Source organism: Coturnix japonica, chromosome Z (genome assembly GCF_001577835.2).
Source record: "Coturnix japonica isolate 7356 chromosome Z, Coturnix japonica 2.1, whole genome shotgun sequence".
NCBI classification, from domain to species: domain Eukaryota; kingdom Metazoa; phylum Chordata; class Aves; order Galliformes; family Phasianidae; genus Coturnix; species Coturnix japonica.
The window spans coordinates 40,976,153-40,999,224 of record NC_029547.1 but is presented as its reverse complement, the minus strand read 5'-3'; the positions used below and the strand labels follow the sequence as shown (position 1 = coordinate 40,999,224).

The 23,072-nt window shown below is 39.0% G+C and overlaps 1 protein-coding gene across 5 annotated transcripts in view; it reads left to right on the top strand.

Annotated features, from left to right (window-relative positions):
* The window catches only part of APC (APC regulator of WNT signaling pathway), a 91,322-nt gene that overhangs the window by 2,476 nt on the left and 65,774 nt on the right, over positions 1–23,072 (top strand). For 4 of the 5 annotated variants that reach the window (XM_015849419.1, XM_015849417.1, XM_015849418.1 and 1 more), the window contains exon 1: positions 18,607–18,662. The exons of the other annotated variant lie outside the window; for it this stretch is intronic. The gene's annotated coding sequence lies outside the window, so the exon portion shown is untranslated. Of the gene's footprint in view, positions 1–18,606; positions 18,663–23,072 lie in introns of those variants that run through there. 5 annotated transcript variants of the gene reach the window in all.

Genomic DNA, 23,072 nt, shown 5'->3' with positions numbered 1-23,072 from the left:
TTTTGCTTTTCCAAAGTTCAGAATCCTGACTTTTTTTTTGGCATTTTGGCACACCCACTTTGCTTAAGATTGTGGTTTCATATTTCTTGATGTTTCTTTTCCCGCATTAATGATGAAGACTATAGAATAGTTCTGCCATGAGAAAAAAAGATGTTGCTGTAGTGAGTACTTGGGCTTCTTGAATGCATTGCATTCCAGAAGAAATCATAGATGGATTATTTGGTAAAAGTTTTTATACTTAATGGTATAATGAAAGAAACAAGACAGAACTGTGGAAATCCAAATGTTAATATACTTGATGATTTTATTTCTAAATATTGCAGTAGTAAATACTATTGAGAATAAAAACATGCCTTAAGAAATGCAATGAAGTGCATGCTTAAGTATATTCAGTTTGGATGCACGAGCATCTGTTGCACAAAATATTGTCAAGTAACTATTGTCACAGTTGCTGTTTCTTAGATTATCAAACTGCATTGCCATCAGCAACGTGCTCTGCCACAGAGTGCAAAGCTTTAGATACTCAATTTAAATCAGTATTATTGTTAAATTAATTGCTTTTAGCAAGCCTCACTTTTAGAAATATTTTATGGTAGCAAGTTCTGAAATACCAGGAATGGCATGTGAAAGCATAGCACTGATTTAGGGGTGGTGTGAATCTCATAATTTCACCTTGCAAAGTAAACTACAGAAATTATTCCATAGCATTGTGCAGTGGAAGTCCATTAATTTTGTCCTCACTCCATCTGAAACTCAATGTGAGGTTCAGTTTTTTGTTGTGGTTAGGCCTTATATTTGAATTGCTGTTTGAACAATAGAAAGCAATGTATTTTTTCTTTGTATCAGATTATCATGTTTTCACAGTATCCTTTCTAGTAACTTGTATAATGAGTAAGCAATGGATGAGTGTATTGAAATTATGTAGGTAAATAACTTGGTGAGAATAATGTACACCACTAACCTTTCATGTTTCACTGAGGTTGTTGGAATGATGTGAGAAGGGAAGAGGTCTATCCTAGGATTATTTTATGAGTTTAGCTTTCAATGAAATATCCTCTGTAAGTATAAAAATGCAACATGAAAGCGAGTATGCAAGTATTTAGCTTGGAAATGGAATCCAGAAGTTGTAACTAATTTTCAGATAGGTCTTCCAGTAATTTGCTGTTCAGATTCATGTTATTTTCACCATCCACTCACTGTCAGTTGTACTAAATATGCTCTTAGCTTTGATTCCCGTTTCACATACTCTCCTTCTAATGATCTAATACTTAATTCTGTTAGAATTTGATTCTGATTAACTTCAGTTATGACTACAACTTGTGTTTGTTAGGACAGTGTTAAAAGAGCTTGTGTGCTGTTGTTGAATTTTGCTTGCTGGTTGATTGTGATTCAGTTTTAATTAAAAGCTTGCAACTTCTGTATCAGTGTAATTGGAGAATGAAGTTATCAGGCAGTAAATACTGAAAAATATAGACCTCTGATGTTTAGTGGGGATAGTATTTTTCAGTTGGAAAAAAAAATAAGGTTAGGTTTCACTGTCTCCCCGTCTTTAACATCAGTGCTAATGCTTGCTTGCCATGATTGCCAGCCTAGTATGTAACAATTCGAATGGGTCACTGAAGATTAGTAGGATTCTGTGAATATTTTCATTTGTTATTGTTTAAATATTAGCTAGGAGAAATGAGAAATTTTGGAAGCGTGAACGTTCTTGAGTGTGGAGAGCCTTCATTTTCCCTTTACCTCCGTGCTGATTTTCAGAAGGTGAGAAGTGAAATTAAATGAGAGTATCTTTTGAATTGGTTGCACTCGACCAGAAAGTATTTCGATTTTTTGATGGAAATGGTAGGATAAATAATGAAGATTTTGGGCACAGATAGAATTTTGAGGTGTATGAAAGGTAGTGTTGTTTTTCTTGGATGCACTTGAGTCACAAATTGATAGAAGAAAAAACCTTATTTGTAATTCAGAATAAAAATTATTTAGGCTTTTGTCAGATGAGTGATGGTGTCCCTTTTAACACTGTAACTTCTTCAGAAAGTGTGAAGTTTTTATTCTTAGTCTGTAGTAGAACTCCTCTGAGACAGTAAAGCATCACTTAAGACAGTTTGTGAGATATTTTTTCTTGCAAGTTGCACACTTGTTCTGGGAATTTGATACAAATGAAAAGCTTATTTATGCAGTTTACGCTGTAAGTGTTAGTTGCTTTAAATAGATTCGGCAAGGTGCTGAGATTTGCAAAACTGAATTTGCCTGTTAATAGATGGGCCTTCTTGTAGTAACTGGCATGTTGAGAGAACTGGAAGAAATCTAGGACTTCTCATTGTTGTGTAACAGGAGTGAAAAGAAATGAATGGATGAATTGTGTGACTTAGCTCTCCTTTTATTAGCTGAGGAAGATTTTCAGGATCACATGAGCTTTTCCTCTTCTCTAAAACACTTGCTACTGAGATCCCATACTGCTGCTGTTCTTAGAGGGCATCAGCTGATAAACTGTTTTGAGCTATGCAGTACTGTTCTTAAGTGGTCATGTTGTATATGCAAGGTGTTTGCATACCGTATATATACAGAAAAATTCCAAGTTAACATACGTAAAATTTGTACAGAAACTCAACTGTATTCCTTAGACGTGCCTGTTCTTACTCATTGTTCTTACACAGCAAGCTTTAGCTGGAAGTTTTATATTGTTTTATGAGCTGATTGTGTTTTGCAGCTGTTTTTTGGAGTAAGAATTTCAGCTTTTTTAATTGAAATTCAGTTGAAAAATGAGAAATATTGCCCCCAATCCCCTCTGGCTTGTTTTGCTAGCAGTTTTTACTAGAGCTTGCATTTATATGGGAAGCTCCCTGTTTCAGTAATGTGGTGACTTCTGTCTAATAAAATTACTAGAATCTCTAAGTAAGCATGTCAGAATAAGACTTACAGCTGTCACTGTCTGCACTGAAGTGGATTCCTGTTCTGTTTTTTGTTTGCCTCTTGAAACATGATTTCTTGTATGGTAGCACTTTTCTTTACTGCTTTGTGGGAATATGGAGAAGTCTTAGTCTGAATAAAAATATAGCAAATGGGATTCAAACGTGTTAGTGAAAATAAAGAATGAAAATTACTGTGTTGTAATCTTGAGTGTTCTTGTAGCCTTAGTCAAAATTACTCATCAGGCTTTTATTTATTTACATTTTGTTTGACAAAAGTACGGTAAGCCTGGACACAGACTTCATACTTGGACTCAGAACTCTGCTGCTCCATTTACCCATGTTGCTACTTTAATTATCCTTGCAGAAGCACCGTTCTGATGGAAACAAAATGTTATGACAATGGAATTATTCCTGTCTCTTCACATTGCATGAAACTAGAGAGATTGAGTTTGTGTTGTAATTATTTCCTAAAAGTCCAGGGATATTTAAAAAAAAAAAAAAAAAGAAAGAAAAAAGAAATGCAGCTCAGCATGTAGTGAAATATTTTTATTGTTGCAGAGCTGGGATTTTTACAACAGTTTGTTATAAACACTTTGTAATGACCTTTGGCTTTCTCTATTAGAATGTTTTTTTTCTTCTTCGTAATTCAACAATTGTAATGATGGTTCTCATGTTTGTTTTAAGTAGCTGCTAGAGCAGCATTGTGGGTATAAAGTTCTTGATTATCATGTCTTATCTTGCAGCTTTATACTCAGAATGGATTTGTCAAGTTTGTGCAGTTTGTGACTAATATTATTTATGTCAGTTTTGCCTGTATATGAAGGAGATTATAGGGAAAACTGTTGATGGTAAGAGCAGTTATGTCTTAGAAGTAAGGGACTGAGGAATGTGCTACAGAACAGGTGCACTGAAAAGCTCAGGTGAGTCAACAACCGTACCTGTATTTTAGTGCTTTTATGTGAGGAGAGGATCAGGTTAAGTTTTAGTTACTACTACTTCACAGCATAGACACAAAGAACAAGTTGCACAGCTTAAGGAGCAGTAGTATGTGCTATTGTGTTAGGACTACATAATGAAATGTCTCTTTTTGTGTGTATATAGATTCTCTGTGCAGGAATATAGTAACCTTTTTACCTCAGCCTTATCAACTGTTTGTTTTGTATATAAATTACTGACAAGATACATGCAAATTCTAGGATGCCCTAGTGTGTACCTACACGTTCTTGTAACTTTCTTTGGGTATGTTTGAGAACGTGTGAAGAATATCCTGGGAAATAAATTTATCATGTTGATATTTACTCAATGGAACTGGAATTAAGTTATGTAAGAATCCATTGTTTTACTTGTTACTGTAATAGTTGCTGTAGTGATCAAGACTCCAGATAGTGTTTTATAATAACTTCAATTTAAATGATAATGGAAACACTGAAACATTCAATTATCACTGATAGTTCAAATGTTAAAAATGTTTCTCTATTTAAAAAAAAAATGGAATCAGAATTGCCTAATTTATTAAATAGTTCATTTCATTCCTTGCTGTCATGAAGTATTTGCAAATGTTCTGTTAGAAAGCAGAATCATTTATTTTTTCTAAGCTCCAGATGAGTTAAATGGACCTTCTTTCATCAAAAGTTACCTTTATTGCTTCGTGTATTTTTTAAATAGGGTGAGATTCTTCAGACTGTGAATCAGGTCTTACCTTTAGAAGACAAAGCAAAATAGTTTGATCAAATAATTTCATTTTCTTACTAAGTTGTATTGTATGTGTCTAGTGTCTGATGAAAATGCCTGAATTTACTTGGGCAGGGGCCTCCGCATGAGAAAAATGTAGAGCTCTTTGAGTGGGTCCTTATGAGGGCCACGAGGATGATCAGAGTACTGGAGCAAATCTCTCGTGAAGACAGACTGAGGGAGCTGGGCTTCTTCAGTCTGGAAGTCTGGAGAATGGAGGCTCTGGGGAGGCATCACTGTGGAATTCCAATATTTAAAGGAAATACAGGAAGGAAGTCAATTTTTTTTTACGCCGTGATAGTGGAGGAGGACAAACAGCTTTAAACTGAAATATGGGAGATTTAGATTAAATATCAGGGACGCTTTTCACCCAGAGTGCTGCGAGGTACTGGAACAGGCTGCCAAGAGAAGCGGTGGATGCCCCAACGCTGGAGATGTTTGAGACCAGGCTGGATGGGACTGAGCAGTTGGAGCTAGTGCCTGATCCAGTGGTTGGCAACTCTGCCTATTGCAGAAGAGTTGGAACTAGGTAATGTCTGAGTTCCTTTCCATCAAGCCAGTCTGTGATTCAGTGATTATAGAGACAGATCACAATAGTGCAGTCCATATAGACTTAGGCTCAAATGTGAGACTTGGGAAGAACTTCTACTTTGTTTCAAGTTGCTGACATCTTAGTGTAATACTGCCATTGTCAGTCTGTGCTAGTCAAACTAATTTTTTTTCTGTAGTTAGGTATTTTCAAAATAAATGCATCTAATGTCAGATGCGTTTTGGACGATGTAGTTGAAAACACTTCTTCCCCCTTTCTAATTGCATGTAAAAAATAAAATAAAAATGCTGAGTTCTAGTTCCAAAGCTTTGAAATATTGTCAGAAGTCTTAATGCTTTGTAAAGGCTGGAGGAAGTGATGGTCTTCACAGTATTGTTGCCTATTCAGAAAAAAAGTATATCCTACATGATCTAGCATATGATTTCATCTTTGTTGTATCATGTTGCAGTCTACTTATTTTAGTGAATATGTTGCTTATTTCATCTTCTAGCTATTCAGTGAAGGCATCGACTAGATAGGCACTTCATTTTTCATGAGATAGAAAAGTTAACAGCTATTCCTAATGAGAAATGTATATCCTGTGAATTCTACGGTAATCCTCATCCAACTTATTGCTGGCTTCAGGGAGGAATTCTTTAATCTGTCTTTGGAGTCTGAAATAGAAAATTTCCATTTATGATGCATAAAGCATGTAAGTCAAAGGGCTAAATGTGGTTGTTCGATACTGTATTAGGAAGTGTACAAGGCTAATGTTGTTTTGAACTACAACTTTTTTTTTTAAAGTGTGAGGAAGAAACAGGTGTAAGTATTTCAATTAGGCATTCCACAAAGGAAACACTGTAAATACCTAGAATAATGGAGATTTTGGAATTAAATGCTTGCGTTCTCACAGAGATTTTTTTTTTCAGCTTCTTACTGTGCAAAAAGTTCTGTGTTCAAAATCTCTGCTCTTTCTAAGCTGTTCCTCACAGAATTTGCAAACCAGAGGCTCATGCAAAGTCATCTTAATTTGTATTAATCATGAGAGACTTGGATGTGAAATGAGTTTGGAAAAACTGTTGGCTGTTGGCAAGTGCAATATATGATAATCTAGACTACAGAAAAGAAAACTGTAGTTACTTTTGGCATCAGTAGCCTCATCTACGGTTTTGAAGTAGGAGTGCTTGTAGTGACAAAATTATTGGCACCATTTGGCACTTAATATTACCAAAAAGGCAATGTCAGTATGTAGTGCTGAGATAAGTGAGGTTCTGAGGCTAACAGAATGACCACATTCCTTCTGTATTGTTACTTTTAACACGAAACTGAATTGGCTTTTTTTGTCAGTCTTCATATTCTCTCCTCTTTCATTTTGTTCCCTAGTGTCTAAACTGTTCAAACATGACCCCTTCATGGAACATTCTAGCCCAGTCAAGTAGAGTGGTGATTAGAACTTCTGTGAAGTTACAATTTCCAGAATTACAACAATAGAAATCAGGAGTTCCTGCCCCTTGCTCTTACACTTTCTACATTTTGGATTTTGCTACTGTGATTTCTGTGGAAATCATAGGTCTTAATTAGAAATGAAGGCTCAAAAAGATATCAGCTATTGCATTTTATCCTTTGGTTCCAAATATAGGTTATCTCTTTGTATGTATTGTCATGTATATTAATCAGTTTAAATTCCGTGTTCTGACTATGACTTAGGATAGTAATGTCAAAATAGAATAGTAGTACTAAATTCACTTGTGTAAGTCTCTAAATTTTGTTCAGCATCAGCTCCAGGAACTTTGAGGATCTGGAACTCAGTTTGGAATCAGCAAAACAGTTCTAATTGAATCACATCTTGTTTTCACTTGGGTGTCATTCTGATTGCTTTCCGGTCACCAGGATACACAGAGTATGCCTGAGTACCAGCTCATAAATAAAAGTGGTTATTATATTGTTTTAGGATGTTAGAAATAACCTTTAAAATTTACTGTGTACACAGTAAATCTGTCCTTGCATTCAGTTAGACTTTGCTCACTATTGTGCTAATATATGCGAGTGCTATCCAGTAGCCAGAATATTATGAGGGTTCTAGTTAGTTAATACAAGACTAATAGGATGTTTGAATTGGCATGGAATTAGGTCTCTGACAAAAGATTTAGATGCCAGTCTAAGTGATGGCTTGTTAATTAAATGTCTAAATGTCTTTGTTAAGACCTTGAGAACTAGACTTGATTCATAAAGCCTTTTCCAAAAAATGTTTCAAGTGCTAGAAGCTGAAAAGAATGAATTGAATAGAGAAAGAGACCTTGTCTTCCTCTAAAACCAGTGGATTTGTGTATTGCTTTATTTGCATGAAAAAGTGCATGACTGTCTTTATACTATTCCAAGTCTCTCTCTTAATTTTATTGTAAGCAAGATGTCCAGATCTTTTCTTTACTAATGAAATAGGGCCTTCAATGGTACAAAGGTAGCGAAGAGTCTGTGTGGTAGTGTGCACCGAGGAAGACTTGAAGATAGTTGACAGCAAAGCATGGTGGTAATTTGCTATGCTGATTATTTTTAAGATTACTTGCATGGTTTACAAAGTTCTGTCTAACTTTTTAGAAGAATATTGGAAAAGCATCTGCCTTTGGCATGTTGGTTACAATGACTAGCTTTGCATTAACTTTCTGCTGTTATATTCTTTCCTTTAAAGTCAACTGTTCTGCATAGGAACACACAAATTTGTTCTTTGTTTACTGAGGTTTTCGCTGCTTCACTTCTGACTTGTGACTTGCAAGTGTTGGTTGTTCTTTGCAAAGACAATGGTTCATGCAGGCAGTTCGCATACACCTCCACTGCTTGAAGAATTTTATTCAATTCATGTTCATTACCAATGGTACAATAAACATACATGGATAGTGCTTTTTATCATTCTTGCTTCTGCTCTGTATGTTTCAAATTATTTTATAATTATTGCAGGGATCTCAGAATTAACCAGTGTTAGGCAAACCTCGTATCCTTAGAGGCATTATTCCAGTCTGAAGCAATAACATTACTCGCAGCCATTAGACTTCAGCTGTATAAGCTGACGAGTAAGTTTGGCAAATGCTAACAGTGTGCTTCATGGAAACATTCTCTCTTTGGGAGATGCAAAGTAAATTAAAGTACATGACAGTATCTGCCAGAGGTAGACTTGAAAGCCGTTGCATTTGTAGCTCACTTGTCTTTTAGTGAACTCATACTGTACAGCCTTTTGTGGAAGTGCTTAAACTTGATAGTTGTAGTCATGCTTTAGTCTGTGACTGAAGTGTAGGTGTTACCTTCTGTATAGTGAGTGCTTGTCTGGGCATTCCAATCACATCATTCATCCAGGTGACTTTAATCACTTGCATGTTTGCTCACATGATGAATAAGTATCATACAATGAATGCTACACTTCTTTTTTTTTTTTTTTTATGACACGTTTGGTCACAAGATGAAGTAAAAAATTCAGGGAAGTCAAAGAAGTAGGAAGCGAGAAAGAGGCACAGTTCATCTATAGTCTTAAGAAAATTTCAGTTCCTGACGGTTCTGTTAGTGCAGAAGGACTCTTCATGTGACAGAAGAGATTTTTTTCAATGACATCCAATCTTTCCTGATATGTCATCCTTGTCAGAACAAATATCTGCTGTGAAGATTTCTTTGTTCTGCTCCCTGGAGTAATTAGCTTGAGAAATAAACCCCTTCCATTCTATTGGAAAGTGATTAAAATTCTTGTGATCTCAGTGCAAAATTCGCCATGGTAATGTTTCATTTGAAATTTCTACTTTTGTAAAATAACACATCTTATGGTTACTGAACTTCAATCAGGAATACTCATAATGAGTTGAATTTAAAGTGGACTGATTTGACTTCTTATATTGAAATAATATAAATTCTAGTTGAGGATTCTGTGTTAGAACAGTTATTACTCTTTGATAACTATTCTGTATAAGTTAACTTCGCAAACCATTTTGAGGAGGAAGTTCTAATTATTGATTGTGGTTTTCCTTGAATCTCAGCTGTTTGAGGTTAATGTTTTAGCTTTCTTTGGAATCTTTGAAGACACTTTTCCTTTATTCAAGATCAAAGTACTGGGAACATATGCTAGGGGAAAAAATGGGAAGTGTTCTTTTAGTACACATAGCAATAGAGAGTGCTTCTCTAAATGTAGTTGTGTTTAAAGCTTTTCCTTTACATATCGATAGAGTTTGGAATCTGAAATAGAAAATGGAGCTGTAGTCAATATGGTACTTTAGCCTGAGACTTTCAAGAGTTGTAATATTATACACTTCAGTTTTGAAATTGCATTGTGTGGTTCTAAGATTTAATGCACATGCAGTTCCATTATCTTGATCATCTAAACTGAGTAACTGGTGGTACTGGGTCCAGGCTGGAGAAGGGAAGCATTCAAATGTGCACTCAGGCATACTCATCAGCTCTTTTCTTCTTCCCTTGATTTTTTTTTTTTATTCTCCCCTCCCCCAGAATACTTATGAAATAACTTGGGTAACAGTAAATGTTTAATAGAGTCTGCGTTGATTGCTGTTTTCCTTTTTTTTCCTTCTCTTTTGAACTAGCATATTGATTAACAAGATGAAGAGTGGGCTATAGAAAAGCTAGCTTTTTGTGAGTTGTAAAATTACAGCTCATTTAGCATTACTGTTGCATGTATAAATCTTGCTTCTGGAAGCAGTATGCCCAGAGGTTTAATGAGTATTTCAATTTTGTGGGTTTTTTTTCTACTGAACTGGATCACGTACAGGATGGAGTAGTCTGTCTGAATTGACAGAATTTGAATAGACTGAGTCATGCATCCCACCTTGAATTTTTGTTCCTTTCTGACTGTTCAATGAGCTAAACCTTTGTTATAAGGAGAAAGTGTCCTAAGATTTTAGACTTCTTGGGTATTACGTTAAAAAAATCCCCCGGAATATGGGATTGAAAAATGTGTTTTTCAACCTCACTGGTGTTACAGAAATAAAGACTTGAACTCTAAAAGATAAACATAACAACCCACAGTGTCCCCTCTTGTATGCACCAGCACCATAAACTCTCATTTTGAAATGAAGTGGTGGATTTCAGTTTTAAAAACATCCACTAAGCTATGCACAAGAAAAAGATGCTTAGTGTGCCGCCAGTGCCTAAAGGATTGTGTCACAGCCCGTTCCCTAGGGGACTGAAACTCAAGTTATCCAAGGAAGCTTTTCTTAATGTAATAAATAAGCTGAAGAGAGTAACATTCCAAAAAAAACAAACAAAAAAAAAAACAAACCAAAAATCTCACATAAGTCTTAATTAAGTCTCAATTTATGTGGGTGTGAGCAAGAAAACTTTGTGCTGCCCAGGTGCCTCTGGGATTCTTTGCAGTACATAAGATCATGTCCATTCTGGAGGAGTGCTGCTTCCCAAGAGTCTTATCTCTGTATAATTTAGCCAGTGATGAAGGTCCTAAGGGAAAAAAAAAGAAAAGAAAATGGACTCCCTTTCCATTGCAATTAAGAGCTATGACTGAGGAAGATCTCTGTGGTGTTTCTAGACTTTGTCACAGTATTTTCTTGATACAGGAGTCTTTAAGAATTTTTCCTGTAGATGCCTATGGTGAAGTTAATAGCTAAAACTTTTTTGTCTGCAAACATGGAAAATGATGGTTAGTGTACCTCTTTGTAAAAAGTCTTTGCTTAGAGGATTCCACAAAAGTTGACCTTTTCTCCTTTTCAATGTCCTGGGTATAGCGCAGGTTGATGGCCTTCAGCTAAATAGATTTTTAACTGATTTATTACTGCTGAAATGTCAGAGTGCTTACAAGAAATCAACTCTTGCATTAAGAACATCTGGTTCAAACCAAACATAGGAGAGACTGAAAAAGATGACTGAGAAGAAGTAAATATTCCAACAGCCATGACAGAGCTTCCATTTGTCAGAGTGGTGTGAAGTTTGGGGATGCTCACAGGTTACCTATGAAGCTCAAATAACCATGTAGCACTGTGCTCCTTGTAGTGACCTCGTGTCAACCTCAGTATACTTAGGAACTGATTCTGATTATACATTTGCAAATGTATTCATCTATTTGTCATTTGCAGATGTGAATGCCATCTTCTTATGGCTAATGCTAGATGTAAAAAATGTTGCTCTGTCATGTAATTCCAGCCACTGTAGCTGTTCTGTGCGTGTACTCAGTTTCATCTACAGGGTCTGACTTTGAATCTGTTACTGAGCAGCTGGTGACTGTGCAGCCATGGGTAAGAATGTAACAATCAAAAGCTGAGCTACAGCTAAGAGCAGAGCATGCTAAGATGTTTTGTTCACATAAGGTCACTGTAGTGAAGTCAAGACGGACCCACAGCCTGACACTCTCTGTGAAACAAGGGGAAATACAAAATTCTTGATCTTTCTGTAAATGTTTAATCCTTTTCTGCTCTAGAGACCAGTTAGGGAAGAAAGGAGAAATAAAATGGATGTCTGCTAGGGAAGAGATTTTATCGTGAAACATTTTCTCTAGGGAATCCTCGAGGTATGCTAGATGTGGACTCCCTTATGGAATATATTCAGCACTACAGATGCTCCAGAAATTGAGTAAATCTTCAGCTTTCTGAGGATTTGGAATGAGAAGATGGGCATGTACATAAATCGTTGACATAGAATAAACCAAACTTGAAAGTCAACTCATGTTTTTCTAAGTGATATGGACTTTCTGAACATATTACAAATGATAATTTCCTGGCTTGCAGCTAGTGGGGGAAAAAAAATACACCTGAAAACCAAGAAACCTTTCAGTCTTCTCCAAATTTTTGCGAGAGTCCACCCTTTTAGTGAACTGAATAAGCACCATCAGTTTTTACTTGTTGCATTTCTTTTATGTTGCTGACACAGCTCTTTGTAAAGGACTGCTGCATTTGCACTTATACAAAAATGTTTGTAAAATAATGCAGGTTATTAGTGTTAAGTAAAATGAAGGTATCTGCAGTATGTTTGAGAAGGTGTTATAGATATGTGTTGAGCATCTGAGTTGCCTTTCATCTGAGGAAGAGATGAGTGTTGATCTGACTTTTTACTGGTGTCTTTGAGTTGAGGCCCAGGTTACACAGCTCATTTTGTTGATATTTGAACAGAAAAAAGCTGGCAAAGATTTGTACTCTAAGGTCTATTAGAAGTGAGATCTCGTGAATGCTGTGCTTTCTTACTGTTGAAAGAGCCTAAAAACATAGAGGGAAGGCTGGAAAGGTAACTTGCATCTTGCTAAGAAAGAAAAAACCTCAAGGCGTGGCTGGAATAAAAAGTGGTAATTACAATACAAATACAGTAAGCTACTTTACGTACTTGAAAAGAGCTGCAGCAGAAGAAATGTAATACAGGGATACTGTGGCATTCTTAATTAGAAGGTGAGGAAACCATAGTAAATGAAACACAAAGCCTGATGGGTGTTCCTTATCATGGAATCATTGGGGTTGTAAGAGACCTCAGGAGATTAGAGTCAAACCCCCTTGCTAAAGCAGGGTGCCCTACAGTATGTTGCAGAGGTCGACATCCAGAAGGGTTGTGTATATTTCTGTAGAAGGTGACTCCACAACTTCTCTAGGCGATGTATTCCGACTCCGTAAGCCTTTCTCTAAAGTAATTCTTCCACATGTTAGCATGGTGGTACTTACATTCAACTTTTAGGCCATGACTTCTTGTCCTGTCACTGTACACCACTGAGAGGAGCCTGGCCTCATCTGTTTGCTTCCCACATCCCTTTAGATGTTTATAAACATTTGTCAGATCCCTTGTCAGTCATCTTTTTCTAAGGCTGAGCAGACCCAAGTTACTCTGCCTTTCCTCTCACAGGGTGTGTTCCAGGCCCTTTATCATCTTTGTTGTCCTCTGCTGCAGTCCTAGGAGATGCCTGTCTTGTCTGAACTGGGGAGCCCAGGGCTGGACATAATGTTCTAAATGTTGCCTCATCAGGGTGGAGTAGAGAGGGAGGATTGCCTCCCTTGTCCTGCTGGCCACACTTTTTAATACACCTTTTACACCTCAGGTAGAGGAATGTGTCTGTGTACGGTCAAGTTTGCTTGTATTATTATTTGCTATACAGACCTCTTCCATTATTGTTCCTGTACTATGTTTAGAGCATCTGAGTAATCACCTTCGGGTACAGAAGGCCTCTATAATGACCCCCAGAACCTTCTCTTCTGAGGAGAGCTCCACCTTTCTCAGCCTGTCCTTGTAAGGCAGGTGTTCCAGCTCTCTGATCATCTTTCTGCCCCCCTATGCTGGCCCTGCTCCAACACCTCAGTGTCCTTCTTGTGTTGTGGTTTCCAGTACTGAATGCAATAGTCCAGGTGGGGTCTCATGAGAACAGAGTAGAGGGGCAGAATCACCTCCTTTCACCTGCTGGTCACACTTCTCTTGATGCAACCCAGGATGTGTTTGCCCTCTGGTCTACAAGTGCACATTGCCAGCTCACATTGACTCATCAACTCACGCTCCCATATCCTTCTCAGGGCTGTTCTTAAGCCAGCCTCTGCCCAATCTGTATCTGTGCTTTAAACTGTAATATCACAGATTGATCTAAACACCTTACTGGATCTAACTCATGGGCAAAATGAAGCAGTATTTCTCCTTAAAGCTGTTTTTTGTGAGTTTTCTTGTTTGTTTATTTTTTAATTTTCAACAAGAAACCTTCATGCAGATGGAATTACTGAGAAGGAAGTGTGAGTGGGAAATGTCGCCAGAGTACAGTATTTCCAAATTGAGGAACTGGCAAACAATAGAGAGTGTTACCTAGTAATGGATTTTAGGAATAGGTGATAGCTTTCTGTGAATCTCACTTATTTATGAGATTATTAGGAGGAATAAATTTCTCTACTTTTCTCATTCCACTTATGCTACGTTATATGACATTCTGGTTGTTAAATAACCTTGTGCAAGACAGAACTTTATGAAAGAATCTTCTCAAAGCTCAGGAACTATTGAAAATCAGAAGTGAAATTTTAGTACATTAGCATAACAAAATCTTACAAGAGCAGCTTACTGTCTAATTCTCCATATTCAGGTCAGAAGTTTTGTGCCTGTTTCTGTAGGACCAGTGTCGGAAAAGTTGAGTGCTCATGGTTTGAATGGTAACGATACATTAGGAACAGAGGGTTTTCTCTCCATTCTTTTCTGCATGTTAATGAGAAAGATGGTACTACAGTTTCTTGATCCTTATGAAACCTTTTTCTTCAGATATATAGAAACCATTTGTATGGGGAAATAGCATACAGTGTTTCTCAAAGAAACCTGATGGACTAAGTAGGAAGATAGCACTACACCATCAAGAAATAACGTTGGTAGAGGAGAGAGGATCAGAATTGTGTGTGTATAGGAACCATTCCCGGTCTCAGTCATGTGATAAGGACAAAGCTCACAAGGAACAATGCTCAGTTTTAGTGTAGCAGTGAGAAGTGAAAACACCTTCACAGTTTCCAAGCAGTGAAAAGCAGACAGCATGTTCTGCTTCAGTGGTTTTTAAACTGCAGATAAAGGAAGCGATCTTTGGTTATAGCAGCTGCTATAACAGTTTATCAAGTTCTGTATTAAGGTGAAATTTGAATATGTTAAACAGATGTAAAGTGTTTTCAGTGTATTTTATTAATAAAGTCTGCTTATACTGTCTTTCTAAAGGTTGCAAACTGATCTAAGTTGGTGTGTAAAACTTCCATAAGTAATGAAGTTCTGAAGATGATATCTCAAACTGGTGAGGCTGCGTTTCACATTTGTGAATAATAACCACAGTGCCTGGCAACAGGGAGAGTTTAGCTCATTATCCCACCTGCTCGCTGTGCTCAGACTCTGAAGTAGTGCTGTGCATGAGATATCAATAAAAATGAGATAACGATTGCTTTAAATATATGAAACAGTGGAAAGCTTCTAAGGAAGAGGGTATGCTGGAAAGAGGGAGGTTGTAAAGACACAGGACTAGTTATAGTTAAACTGTCTAAATCCAGAAGACTTACTGCATTTTCTGTTATAATAGTCTTGATTTTTATGAAGCAAGTGTATGTTTGGGAGAATGTCTTTTATGTTTTCAGAAGCATGTGGGTCTCAGTCTGCTGAGAGCTTCTGTTTGGTGTCAGGTAGTAGATTTGGGTGACAAGTAAGGATGTTTAAAAAAAATGTTTGAGTTTATGGCTAAAATTATTTTTGGTCTCAAACTGGATTTATACACGTGCGGTGAATTTGAAAGCAGTGTACAGATGTATCAAGTATTTTATGAAAAGATTGCTTATTGGTCTTCTGGAGCTCAGCTCCTGCCTGGCTGTTTGCTCTTCCAGGTGCAGTGCAGGGATCCAGTTCAAAATAATATGAAGAATTGCACTCTAAGCTGGTGAAACGGGGCTGATGATTTTTTGACACTAAAACTTGATGCCTCTGGGATTTAATAGCTTCCAGTGCAAAGATTTTGTTCTTTTTATTGGCTTTGAAGTTATACTGAGCATGTATCACTTGATGTGTCTTGGTTTCAGGCGCTGGTATCTTCAAGAGAATGAGAAAACCAATATGTTCTTTATGCCTCGTAGTGCATTTGGATTTGCAAGACTTTCCCCTGCATAATTTTTTTCAGAGCTTTCGTTTTTTTTCTCTGGGAACCTTACTTTTCTAATCAAATGCTGTTTTATTGGTGTCTGTTCTGTTAGGTGCCAATACCGTACATTAAAAATCAGTTTTGAAATGGAATGGAGTCCATTTACTAGTTTAGTTGCATATTGGTTTTCTGCACAACTGCAGTACACAGTATGAGGAAGATTATTATTGCTGTATACTAAGCTGAATTTCATTTAATGTTGGATTTTGTATCAGAGTCAAGTGCACAGGAAGTAAATTATAAGATGCCATTTTCAAACGAATCAGAATAGAATAGACATCATTGTGAGGAAGGAAGGGAAGGCTTTGTCTCCTGCTCAGCTGTCATGTTGGCAGAATCTATTAGAGAATCTGGGCTTCTGCTTAAGCTCTACTTCTCCCATGAATAAATATAGGACTTCATGCTGAGCAGTGAATCTGACATTTCTCTTCAGCACGGGGTGCAATCAGACTTGGGTGACGGAGGAGTACCAGACTAACCAGCACCAGGATGAACAAGAGTCTTTTCACAGACCAAGAATCATGAGTTTTTCAGAGCTGCAGAAAGTGCAGTATGATGTGTGTACTGTGTGGATGTGTTCCATTATGTAGCATTTCATCTTCAGTATTCAAATTATGGACCCTAGAAAGAAGCAGTGAAAATCACTTACCACTTCTCAAACTTAGTTTTTAGGTTGCAGTATGCATTTTACATGAAAGCATTGAGAACTATTTATTCTCTGGCACTTGCACATTGAGATTAGTTATAAACTGCAACATGATTGAAATTTACAGACATGATTTAAAGGCATTTCTTGATGAACCTTGTTGGTATGTGAGTTGTTTCTTATATTGCAACATCTTGTCCACTGATGAGTGTTGAGATGTGTACATTGAAGTGTAATGCTCACTCTGACCTAAGTGATTTTAGTGTAGAGAAAGACACACAATAACAACTGGGAGCATTTTTGGCTTTTCTGAAGAAGAACTGAGGTACATGTATCATGGTAAGTTGGCTTTAGGTCTAATGCCTGTCTGGGTTATAGGCTTGAGACCTGTTACCAGTGATTTGATAATTTGTTACAGCTGAGGAATTGCTAACTCAGTCTCTAGTATATCCAAGTGTAAGGAGAAACTGATCAAAAGATCAAAAACCAGGATGTCAGACATTGCTGTAATTAATTGAAGGTTTACATAGCAATGGTAACAAAAAATCACGTAGTCTGAAACTCCTTTGGATGTTGTCCTGTTAACTTTGTTTACAATGCTTTATCGCCTGTCAGAATCTCTGTAGTTAATCACGCTGATGAAGTCAGAGGATTTTGTGTGATGCCATGTTGAAACCAGCACATGAGATAATGTTATATTGTTATATGTCCTGAAGGTTACCTGGTAGAGAGCACCTTTCTTGAGAGCGGGCTATTGTCTTCTATCACTGGAAAAATAAGCCAGGAAGAAACAGCTGAAGTGGAAGTTGCGGTTTAAGTATGTGGTGCAACTGCTTACATTCATACTCAGGAATTTAGTGCTTTATTTTGCACGGTCCCAACCGTGAGGTGTCATAAGCCTGCTGCTTTCATACAAATAAAAGAAGTTATAAGAATGAAGTTTCCTCAGGCGTATGAGAATGCATGTTTCTGATGAGCTAATCTACTCCTGCGTCCACTTGCATAAATAGAGAACCCCATAGTTTACGTGGGATGCCACAGGGAAGAAGGGCATCGTCTCCTGTTAAGAAACAGTTGCACTTTTCCCAATGTGATGTGTTAGGTGCTGTTTGTTGTGAAGCTGGAGTGTGCTGCTGATGGGTTTATTTGAGAACACATCTTCTAGAGGATTAAAAGGCTTTAATGCATTTTTCCCCCACAAAGCAGTCTTCTGCATTGAGCTGCATTTTCTTAAACGAGCATCCTTTTTATTACCTGTTATCTGTGTAAAGGAAGTGAAGGACTATGAATTCAAAGACCTGAGGTTTGGCAGAGTCACTGCTGCCTCTGCAGTTGGGCAGGGCTTTTGTCTTCATCAGTCCTTTACGTTCTTCTCTTGGGAGGGAGATCAGTTCTGGAAGTAAGTTCTAACATCGTTTCACAAGTCGTTTGGTTATCTTATGTGTTTTTTTTTATTTTATGTTTTCCCGAGCATTTATCACTGACCTGGTTCTTGTAGTTAACTACAAGTTAAGTGTGTGCATATTTAGTCTGCTGGTCAATTATGGGGCTGGGACTGCACCGTACCAGAAACGCATATTAAAATGGTATTTCACGGCATCACACACAGATCGGAGGCAGCCGTAGCAGCTGTGCGTGCGGTGCCCTACATCGAGCGGCTCTGTACGCGCCGGTGCGTTGGCTCCGGCTGCGGTACGAGTGCGGCGCTACGTGAGTGGAGCGGTCGGTGTGCTGAGCAGCAGTGCGGGCCGTGCAGTGCCCTGTGCTGGGAGAAGGGCCAGCGGTGGCCGCAGAGTCTGCCTTCCTTCCTGCGTGCTGCCTGCGGCGAGCGGCGCATCTGCAGCCGAGCGAGGCGTGCGTCCGCCCGGCACCGCGTTGCGGCGCTAACAAAAGCGGCGTTACGCAGCGCTGCGGCGGGGCCGGGCCCGCTGCGGGAAGGTGCCCTTGCCGTGGATCCGTAGAGGCCGCCCCGTCCGCCCCGCTCCCCGCGGCCCGGCCCTGCTGGCGGCGTTGGGCGGCGGTCGGGGCGGGTCGCAGCTGTTCCCCGCGGAGGCGGCGGGCGGGGCGGGCACATCCTCGGAGCGCTCCCCGCCATTGGCCGCGCCGCCGCGCCGGGCAGCACGTGACCGGCGGGGCCGTAGCGGCCGCGGCGCTGGCGCAGCAGCTGGGCGCGGGCGGAGCGGGGCGGCCGGGCCGGGCCGGGAGCGGGCGGCGGGATGGAGGCGCGGCGGCCGCGGCCATGGGGTAAGTGCGGGCGGCAGTGCCGGGCGGCTCCGGGCTGTGCCTCTCCGCGGCGGTGACAAGGCGGTGGAGGCGGCGGGCGGGGAGGAGAACGCGGCTTTTGTGGCGAGAAAAACAGGGCAGGGAGAAAAGGGCCGGTGCCGCAGGAAAGGGGGACGGGCGGCATCCGAGGAGACGGGCGGCTGGCAGCCGGGCCGGCCCCGCCACCGGCACAAAGCCGCTGCGCTCCGCCGAGAGGCCTCGGGGTGGCTCCCGCCGGGGGGCGGCGATTGCGGCCCCGCTTTGTCGGTGCCGAGCGGAGGCTGCACGGGGAGCCGAGCCGCGGGGAGCCAGGAGCCGCTGACTTCTTGCACGTTGGTTTAACATCACAAAGAGATGCTTGGGTCCGAGATTTAACCCGAATGCCGAGGGAAATCTTAATAAATAATGTATGAAGCAGTGAGTCCTTTCTTTCTCTTTGTCAGAGGTGCAGCTTTTATTCCGGTAATTAGGTCACTGCCAGCAGAACGCTCCTTTTGCAGAAATCCGTGATGGTTCTTAGAGGATGCGAATGCGGCCAAATTATTTTACTGTATTTATTGTCATAATGAAGATTGAATATCCTTTCTCGTGACCTACACGTAGGACTCCTGGCAATCGGCTGTAAGGAGCATCCTTCATTTGACAGAATGTTCTTCAAGGGATCAGCACAGCCCATTTTGACTCGCTCGATCTGGATAGTCATACACTGATGGATGCCTTTTTAAGGCATAGCAGGAAACATACAGCTTCTGAGCTTGTGTATGTCTATTGTCAGTGTATTTGTGTACGTATACAAATAGTACAATATCGATTAATCTTGTTTTTCAAATACTCTTCCTGCATGTGATGTTTGTTCTGTTGAAAGCCTTTCTTGGCATTTTTTCTACTATTATTTTTAGTCTTGTTCCTATTACTTAGTTCCTTTTTTCTCTTATTGCTAATGCAGTTAGAAGATTTCCATGTAGTTCATCAGAATTAGGGCTCTTTGAAAATACATATAAGCATACACACTGAAATTAGTTTCCTGCAACCAGGCTCTTCTGTGTGTTTAAGGTGTCTCCAAGTAACTTAGTTTTGCAGCATTCTTAGTTCAATTAAATGAAGCACAAAAAATGGTTTGATGATGACAAATGCTAACTTTTTCTTATGAAAATATTCTCTTAAGACATTCTCTACCTAGAGCACAATCTACTTTCAGAATCATGGTTTTCCTTCCTGTCAGTAAGATATGTATTATGTTAAATTTTAATACTCTAGTTGATAAATTTACCAGTTGAAGAATTTGGTGGTCAAGATGTAAATCAGAGATGTTCTTTAAACATTCGTTTTGGCAGCATAAGAGTTAGAAGGTTGAATAGGTCCATAGGTGGTTTCAGCACCTATTTTTTTCTGAAAAGAAGATGACAAAAGCACAGCCATGATTGTGATTCCTGTTATAGTGTTTAATGCTTCTCTCCTTACATCTTTAAACCTTAAAAAAAGTGTATGTATTGTTTTGTGTAAGAGGTGAAGTATTTCCTGTGAATAGTCACACTCTTAAAAATGGCAGCGTGAACACAAGTATAATATTTTGAATGATTCATGACTGCAGAATCATCCTCAGCATCATCCCTCCATTCCTCCAGTGATATTTCCCCAAGCCATTGTGCAGATACTGTGTTACATCTTCTGATACACACGTTCACACAGTATGCAGCGTTTGTTGGAAATACCCATATCTATGGGTTCCTTTGCTCTACGAATTCTTATGTTGGATTTTTATTTTAGCTTAATTAGCAAAACACATTGATGAAATGTAATTACTTTTTCCATCAGCACAGTGAAATCTTATTTAAAACAAGGTGTAGTGATAACGCTCTTGGAGTAAATTAGTGTCCTCGAAGACCTCTGGAAGGCTCCACTGCTTGTTTTTTCCAATATTCATGCAGGATCTCGGTGAACACATTGTAATATTTTTCCTGCAAGAGAAGTGGTCTTCTGTTCCCTGCAAGTGCTCAAGTGAATGCTGAAGATTACCTTGGTAGATTACCCAATGTGATGAAAAGCTTCTGTATCTCCTTAATATAAAATAATACTTTAATAAAACAGATTTATTTCTTAATACTTCGTGTTTTAAATTAAAATCAGAGGGAAAAAAAAGGCCTTTTTCAGACTTCAGGCTTAAACTTTCTGAATTTAGTTCTTAAAAACTAAGCTACGTTGGGTCATTTGCAATGAGAACATACACTGTTAGCTATGAATAGCAAAAATGGTCATGCTGAAGAATGAGTGTACAGGATTGTGAATCATCCCAAGTCCAGCTCAAGTTATGATTCAAACGATGTCTGGACTGCTTTGTGTTCAACATAGTATTTAAATGCAAATCATGTTTCGTATTTTGTCGTATTCTGAATGCAGCATGACTAACCAGCTAAGGAGCTTCCCAACTCAGAATTCTAAAGGCAGAAGTAGGGTTCTTTTTTTTTGTGTTGAGAGTGTAATGAAAGCTGAACTCGTCTGTTCACAGCCTGAAATGTATGAGATGCGGATTTTTCCAAGGGGAGATGGTTTTAAACTGAAAGATTTAGAGTAGATATTGGAAAGAAATGCTTTATTGTGAGGGTGGTGTGAGGCATTGGAACAGGTTGCCTAGTGAGGTTGTGGATGCCCGTTCCTTGGAACCATTCAAGGCCATTCTTGGGGCTTTGAGCAAACTGGTCTAGAGGGAGATGTCCCTGCCTATAGCACAGGGGTTGAAACTTGATGAAGGTCCCTTCCAACCTAAACCATTCTATTTGCACCAGTATAAACGTTAGATTGTTTGTGATTTTTGGTGAAAAACTAAATGTGGAGTCGTTCCTACTAAGAACACTTACACCAAATGCAACGGCCATGAAACTTCACCTGCAACTAAGGAAGGCAAGTCCTGATTTGAGATTAAACCACCATCTTCATTCTTCTCCTTGTCATGGTCTTTTGAAGAATGCAAAGAATGTGGACCACTGCTTATTTTGGCACCATCATCAGCCAAGCTATATTTTGGTTGGAGGAACAGATGATGCTTCTGCTTGCGGTGATTCATGAGTACAGGCCTAGGGTATGAGCTGTGGAGAATGTCACTGCTGGGACAAAATATACAGCATTCTGCACTACCTGCATTTGGAGGTGCTGCAGGCTGAGTGCTGTGATTATTGAAGCTCCTGTAATCTTTGAAAATGTGATGGACTATAAAATTTGCAGCATACTTAACCGTGTCAGTGAACTTGAAGAGCATTCTCCTAAGAATGCAACACTGAATGGAAAACTCTTGTCAAGTTACAAACTCATTCAGAGAAGAGCAGAACAGAACAAAAGACCCCGCAAATAAACACCCTTTACCTTATTCCATGGTCAAAGGTATTTAAGAAGGTCAGGTATACTAATACTTATGTGCTTTGTTCCACTGTCTGTAAAGATGACCATCATGCAGAAGCGGATAGAAGAACTGAGAAGAAAATCCTCTCAGTGCAGGTGAGGGAAAGTTGAGCATGGCTTCCTTTAAAAGGGATTAACTCTCACATTGTATTAGGACGTCTGAGAATGGCTTTTCATCTGGCTCTTCTAAGGCAAAAAAATACCCAGCAATTCAGTGCACCTAATCTAGGGACTATTATTTGTTGTCAGTTTATTATTTTAATTATTTAAAATCTATTAAAAAGGGTTGTGTTACATAACTTGGAAGTCACTTCTCGTATTCCTTGCTTCTGAACCAAGGATTTGAACAACTGAAGTACAGTTTTCCATGATAAACAATTTCTGTTCCTTGTTGCATCTTTCCTGGTGGTCTGTGCGTGCAAACAGAATGTAAGATAACACGAACAGGAGATGAAGGATCTGGTGTTCTAAACATGGGCTGTTATAGTTCTGCTCTCAGTGATTTCTTATTCTGGCTAAGCATGCCCTAAGCCTTGAAGTGTTTTCAGTTTCCTTGTTACATTTGTCTGTGCACATAGCCAAAGTGAGGAACAAAATAATGTAATAACTTCTGCTATTGACTAGAAGTTTTAAGAGTTGTTCTTCAGTGCAGGTAGAGGTCCAAGAACACAAATATGTTGGCCATTAGGGCCTTTTTTATAAAGTACAGGTCTTTCACAAGTAAAAATAATACACATTTCCCAATGTGATGTTGGGCAAAACGGAAATACAGTTTTTGTGTGTGTGGAAGAATCAAGGTAATGGGCTTTTGTGACCTGAGGCTAATGGAGTTTTATTCAGTGAGCATGAAAGAATATTGATGCTTGTGAAAGATAAATGTGTTTAAAGTAGCAGGTCTGGAAGTCTTGCCCCAAACAGAACTGCATAAGACAGTCTCTGGCCATTGATACAGTGATAAATCCTTAAACACAGCACCTAGAGTACTGATACTATTCCAGA